Source organism: Oncorhynchus nerka, linkage group LG26 (assembly GCF_034236695.1).
Source record: "Oncorhynchus nerka isolate Pitt River linkage group LG26, Oner_Uvic_2.0, whole genome shotgun sequence".
Classification (NCBI taxonomy): Eukaryota; Metazoa; Chordata; class Actinopteri; order Salmoniformes; family Salmonidae; genus Oncorhynchus; species Oncorhynchus nerka.
In genome coordinates this window covers 8,134,119-8,141,863 of record NC_088421.1, presented here as the reverse complement: position 1 = coordinate 8,141,863, position 7,745 = coordinate 8,134,119, and positions in this window count along the sequence as shown.

The following is a 7,745-nucleotide window of genomic DNA, read 5'->3' as shown; positions in this document are numbered from 1 at the left end:
GTTCAGTGTGTCAAATCGGAGGGCCTGTTGTCCGGACCTCTGGCAGTCTCTATGGGGGTACCACAGGGTTCAATTCTTGGGCTGACTCTTTTCTCTGTATATGTCCATGATGTCGCTCTTGCTGCGGGTGATTCCTTGATCCACCTCTACCCAGACGACACCATTCTGTATACATCTGGCCCTTCTTTGGACACTGCGTTAACAAACCTCCAAACAAGCTTCAATGCCATACAACCCTCCTTCCGTGGCCTCCAACTGCTCATAAACGCTAGTAAAACTAAACGCATGTTCTTCAACCGATCACTGCCTGCACGCGCCCGCCCGACTAACATCACTACTCTGGACGGTTCTGACTTAGATAAAGGGACAACTACAAATACCTAGGTGTCTGGCTAGACTGTAAACTCTCCTTCCAGACTCATATTAAGCATCTCCAATCCAAAATTAGATCTAGAATCGGCTTCCTATTTCGCAACAAAGCCTCCTTCACTCATGCTGCCAAACATCCCCTCGTAAAACTGACTATCCTACTGATCCTCGACTTTGGCGATGTCATTTACAAAATAGCCTCCAATACCCTACTCAATAAATTGGATGCAGTCTATCACAGTGCCATCCGTTTTGTCACCAAAGCCCCATATAATACCCACCACTGCGACCTGTACGCTCTCGTTGGCTGGCCCTTGCTTCATACTCGTCGCCAAACCCACTGGTTCCAGGTCATCTACAAGACCTTGCTAAATAAAGTCCCCCCTTATCTCAGCTCGCTGGTCACTATAGCAGCACCCACCTGTAGCACTCGCTCTAGCAGGTATGGTCACCACCAAAACAAATTCTTCCTTTGGCCGCCTCTCCTTCCAGTTCTCTGCTGCCAATGACTGGAACGAACTTCAAAAATCTCTGAAACTTGAAACACTTATCTCCCTCACTAGCTTTAAGCACCAGCTGTCAGAGCAGCTCACAGATTACTGCACCTGTACGTAGCCCATCTATAATTTAGCCCAAACAACTACCCCCCCCTACTGTATTTATTTATTCTGCTCCTTTGCACCCCATTATTTTGATTTCTACTTTGCACATTCTTCCACTGCAAATCTACCATTCCAGTGTTTTACTTGCTATATTGTATTTACTTCGCCACCATGGCCTTTTTTTGCCTTTACCCCCCTTATCTCACCTCATATGCTCACATTGTATATAGACTTATTTTCTACTGTATTATTGACTGTATGTTTGTTTTACTCCATGTGTAACTCTGTGTTGTATGTGTCAAACTGCTTTGCTTTATCTTGGCCAGATCGCAATTATAAATGAGAACTTGTTCTCAATTTGCCTAACTGGTTAAATAAAATAAAGGTGAAATAAAAAAATAAAAAAATTAAAAATATGCAACAGTTTGGGCCTTCTGGCTCGTTGCGAACTGTGTTTCTTTCTAACAAAGACATTAATAAATTTGCCAGAATTGTACAGAATTATGACATAACATTGAAGGTTGTGCAATGCAACAGAAATATTTAGACTTAGGGTTGCCACCCGTTCATCAATATACGGACTGGTTCCGTATTTCACTGAAGGAATAAATGTTTTGTTTTCTAAATGATAGTTTCTGCATTTTACCATATTACTGACCTAAGGCTCGTATTTCTGTGTGTTTATTATATTATAATTAAGTCTATGATTTTATATTTGATAGAGCAGTCTGACTGAGTGGTGGTAGGCAGCAGCAGGCTCGTAAGCATTCATTCAAACAGCACGTTCCTGCGTTTGCCAGCAGCTCTTTGCAATGCTTGAAGCACAGCACTGTTTATGACTTCAAGCCTACACAAAAGTGCCTATAAGAACATCCAATAGTCAAAGGTATATGAAATACAAATCGTATAGAGAGAAATAGTCCTATAATAACTACAACCTAAAACTTCTTACCTGGGAATATTGAAGACTCATGTTAAAAGGAACCACCAGCTTTCATATGTTCTCATGTACTGAGCAAGGAACTTAAACGTTAGCTTTTTTACATGGCACATATTGCACTTTTACTTTCTTCTCCAACAGTGTTTTTTTGCTTTAATTAAACCAAATTGAACATGTTTCATTATTTATTTGAGACTAAATAGATTTTATTTATGTATTATATTAAGTTAAAATATAAGGGTTAATTGTTTATGTAACGGTCGTCGGTGGAAGAAGGTGAGGACCAAAGCGCAGCGTGGTACTTGTTCATGTTATTTATTCAAACTGAACAACGTCAAACAAAGAAACAAAAGAGCACAAACAAAACAGCACCGTCAGGTGCAAAACACACTAAAACAAAGGTATAATCACCCACAACTCAAGGGTGAAAACAGGCTACCTAAGTATGGTTCTCAATCAGGGACAACGATTGACAGCTGCCTCTGATTGAAAACCATACCAGGCCAAACACAGAAATCCCAAATCATAGAAAAAAGAACATAGACTGCCCACCCTAACTCACGCCCTGACCATACTAAAACAAAGACAAAACAAAGGAACTAAGGTCAGAACGTGACAGCTTATTCAGTATTGTTGTAATTGTCATTATTACAAATATATATAAAAATCGGCCGATTAATTGGTATCGGCTTTTTTGGTCCTGCAATAATCGGTATCGGCGTTGAAAAATCATAATCGGTCTACCTCTAGCTACGACAGCAACTGAAATGACTGCAACACTTAACAAAGAGTAGCAGTTAGTTTCAGAGTGGGTGGCAAGGAATAAGTTAGTCAAATTATTCACTAAACCCTAAACCTCTACTAAACCTTGTAATAAATAATGTGTTAATTGAGCAAGTTGACGTGACTAAACTGCTTGGATTGTAAACTGTCATGGTCAAAACATATTGATACAACAGTAGCTAAGATGGGGAGAAGTCTGTCCATAATAAAGCACTGCTCTACCTTCTTAACAGCACTATCAACAAGGCAGGTCCTACAGGCCCTAGTTTTGCCACACCTGGACTACTGTTCAATTGTGTAGTCAGGTGCCATAAAAAGTGACTTAGGAAAACTACAATAGGCTCAGAACAGGGCAGCACGGCTAGTCTTTGGATGTACACAGAAAGCTAATATTAATAATATTCATGTCAATCTCTCCTGGCTCAAAGTGGAGGAGAGATTGACTTCATCACTACTTGTATTTATGAGAGGTATTGATATGTTGAATGGACCGAGCTGTCTGTTTGAACTACTGGCGTACAGCTCAGACACCCATCCATACCCCACAAGACATGCCTCAAGAGGTCTCTTCACAGTCCCCAAGTCAAGAACATACTATGGGTGGCGCACAGTACTGCATAGAGCCATGACTATATGGAACTCTATTCCACATCAAGTAACTGATGCAAGCAGTAAAATTAGATTTAAAAAACAAAACAGATGAAAATACACCTTATGGAGCAGCTGGGACTGTGAAGCAACACAAACCTAGGCACAGACACATGTATACACACACGATAACATGGATTTTGTACTGTAGATATGTGGTCGTGGTGGAGTTGGGGCCTGAGGGCACACAGTGTGCTGTGAAATCTGTAAATGTATGGTAATGTTTTTAAAATTGTATAAACTGCCTTAATTTTTCTGGGCTCCAGGAAGAGTGGGGTCCATAATAAATAAAAATACAAATACTCTTTAAGTGTGGAATTTCCTTGTACCAATCCACACCACTTGTCAGTCAGCATGGCTCATGGTTGAACAGCCTGCTGCCATTTCATGCCCAACCCACCTTGTTTAGCAATGATTATCGCAGACATTCATTATATAACCATCTTTCTAACCAATAGACAATAGCTGGTCATCATTCACTCTACGTGACAAATGTCCTTTGCACAATGCCTTCATACAGCGTCAAATAAATGTGAGGAAGTCACAGTACCACTAATGACTAAGGGGGGTGATTGGTGGATGTCATGGTTACCTGCAGGAAGTCTCCAGAGTGCTGTGCATAGAGGAGAGTCAAGGTAACCTCCTTGGAACAGAATGGACTCCTGTATCTCCAGTCTCTGTCAACTGAGAACAACTTCACCACTACATGTTGGTGACAGTGGACCTGCATGGAAAGAAGGATGGAGAGAGATAAATGGTTTATATTTATTGTAACTGCACAAAAACGGACAGAGTGAAAGTTATACAAATCTTTCATCTTTATTTCAAACAGATTGTATATCAAATTATGCGATTAGTAGTTTACAATAATGACTGTTATTTGGTTAAGAGCCTGACCTCTCTTGGCTCCTCCTCAATCACTGATCTCTTAAAAAAAAAAAAATAGTAAATTTTTTACATTTTATCTTTATTTAACTTGGCAAGTCAGTTAAGAAGAAATTCTTATTTTCAATGACGGCCTACCCCGTCCAAACCTGGAAGACGCTGTGCCAATTGTGCCATATGGGACTCCCAATCACAACCGGTTGTGATACAGACTGGATTCGAACCAGGGTGTCTGTAGTGATGCATCAAACACTGAGATGCCGCTGCGCCACTCGGGAGCCCTCTTCCCCTGTCGGTTCTCACCTTGCCCTGCCTCTCACCCGTCTTCTGCAACCCAGTCTTGCTGGTGTTCCACACCCTCCTCTTTTACTAACCCCCTCCTCAATTTAGGTACAATGCTCTTAGTTTAACCAGAGATGGTCTATTAAACTAAACCACATGGTTAAACGTTAGCTAGCTAACATTAGTTAGCTAACGTTACCTTCCTAGCTAGCTGACGTTAACCTAGCTTGCCTCATCAATAGCCTGCTTTAATAACAGAAGACCAAATAACTACTTACTTCAATTTCCATATTGAAATCATAGTTGATTAGCTAGGACCTCTATTGAAAAACTTTTGAATTTACCTATTTATTATTGTCAGCCATCATTCACCTTTCACTGACCCTTTTTATCTATATGGTGCAACAACTTGACCAAGTGCATTTCAGTAGACTGTTACAGGCTATGTTCATTGGCTAGAATTTCCCTGTTATAAAATTAGAGTAAGCAGTTGCGAAAGCAACATTTATTTTTGAGAGCAAACTGGAAAATTGGTGTGAGAGGGAGAAAAGACATCCGTGTAGGGATGCAGTCCTTTCTGAGTCTTGACAAGAAGTAGGTATTTCTTCAGGCGAACAAAAATCTCTGCCCTGTATGCAGAAATGCAGTTGTGGTCACTCAAAGTTTACACTCGCAAGCTCTCAAGTTTAATTTGCGGATATGCATGTATGGTGTAGCTACCTCAATTACCTCATACCCCTACACATCGACTCGGTACAACCCTGTATTAGCAATGTTATTTTTACTCGTTATTGTTATTCATTATTCACTGTGTATTTATTCCTCGTTTTGCTATTTCTATATTTATTTTTTCTTATCTTGAAGTATCCAGGCACTACACATAGCGCATAAGAACTTAGCTGTGATATATTGGCCATATTCCACACACCCTCGGGCCTTATTGCTTAATTATAATAGTCGTTCCAATGGTAGCACATCATCTAGGTTGATATCGTGCTGTTATCACTGTATGTAGATTTGTAGACACTTTTTTCGACAACACATCTCTTTCTCCCTCTTTATTTTTCTCTCTTCATCGGACCCTCTCTTTTCCTATTACTCTGTTTCTCTATATCTACCCCTCTTTGTCTCTCGCTGCCTCTCTCTCACTCCCCCCACCCCTCCCTCTCACTCTCTCTCTCTCATACACAGGGCCACTGGTCCTAGTGAGTAATGGGGTAATTAGACCTATCATGCTGCAGAGACACAAGATGAATTTTGTGTGCTCTCCTCTTTTGTTCTCTGCTAAAACCCAATCAGGTTTCTTTCCTCAACATTACCTGAGAGAGACCCTATCACCCCTCCTCCCCCTCCCTCCTTCCTCACCTCTCCCTTCACCCCTTCTCTCTCTATACCCGCTTTCATCCTACTGAGGTAGACTTCACCCCTCTCAACCTCGGTTATCCTCTCCTCTTTCAGTAAGATCTCAAACTTTTCCTTGTCTTCGTGAACTGAGATTGCTGTTTTCTTTACTGTTTTTTTAACAGACATTGTGGCAAGTGGCAGCAACATGCTGATTTGTGAGTACAACTTACATTTGAATATAAAAATTGTCAACACTTAACTAAAACACAATCATCAGCGACATAGACTAAGGACGGACCAGACAATCGGAGCAGTTCTTTGGCCACTATATAATCGATACAAATGAGTTTTTTTTCTTCTTCATATACCATGAGAGTTAGGATTTGTTGAAAGTTCCCACCAAAGTCACCTCCTTCCTACTTGTAATTGACTTGGGGTCCTGGGTGAATAATGGGCTTCCTGTTAAAAGGGGTTGCTATTCACTAATGAAGCTGAACGTGTTGTTTGTCCTCCTCCCCCTACACATCTCCCTCCTCTCCCCCTCTGCATTTCCTTCCTCTCCCCACTTACTCATACTTCTAATGCAGACACCTTATGTGTGCATGTGTTTGTGTACATGCAAAAGGGGGTAGGGGTGCAGTGTGTGTTTGGAGGGGGAATAGGTGTGTTTGCATGCATGTGTATGTGCATACATGCGTGTGTGTGTGTGTGTGTGGTATGTATTTATGCATTTGAAGAACATATGCGTTACCTAGCCTCAGGAGACAGGGGACATGATCACACCACTTGGCATCCTGCCTGACCCTTAACACTTCTCCACACAGTCAAATCAATTAGGGATCTACATAAACAAATATACATTATACTGTCCACCTGCCCATATAGACCTATGAGTTCATTCCTTCTCCTCTATTTCAATCCTATCCATTTGATTCAATTCATGGTTTTGATGGGAAATGAAGAGGCATTTGCATTTCCATTCCAAAAGTACAGCTCTTTTTTTTGTGTCAAAGGAACAAAGAGGATATGGCCCTGTGTGTGTTGACAAGATCACATACTGTAGATGTGGAAGAGCATGCAGAAGTGATCCTGTTTAATGGCTTTTGTTTGTGCATTCCAGATACAAATAATAATAATAATAATAAGATCACACATATCATCATCTCTCTCTCTCACACACACACACACACGGCGGCAGGGTAGCCTAGTGGAACAGGTAGCCTAGAACGTTGGATCAGTAACTGCCCCACAAGGTACAAATCTGTTCTTGCCCCTGCACAGTTCTGCCCCTGAACAGGCAGTTAACCCACTATTCCTAGGCCGTCATTGAAAATAAGAATTTGTTCTTAAGTTCTTAACTGACTTGCCTAGTTAAATAAAGGTAATAAAAACACAAACACGTTGGATACAGTGTCAGCTGGAAGACCAAGCTCTGCAGCAGTGTAGTCTTCTTTTTAACAAAACTTTGACTAGTGCGTGTGCAGGTAATGCAAGCTTTTTACCGATATTTTGTTAGCATGCATCACTGCCCAGCTCTAAATATTTTACACATTAATTTTTTTTTTTTCGTCTGTTCCTTTTGATTTACATGACAACATAATGAGTGCACATTTTGTTGTCTATCTCTGGAAGCATTGTTTGTCTGGGCTATTGACTGTTAAGTATTATAATTAATCAAACAATTAACAGGATGGCTTATAATGATATCCCAAAGGACACAGAGAGTGTGAAGATGGCACCTCTCATGGGTGACATCATCATTAGAGGTCTGAGTGTTTTCACATACAGCAGTTTGCCAGTCGGGACATCGGAGATGCTATACCGTCAGTATATGTATGATATAAATATTGGTGCAGTCATGCTAGAGCAGTCAGATAAAAATACATCTGGCA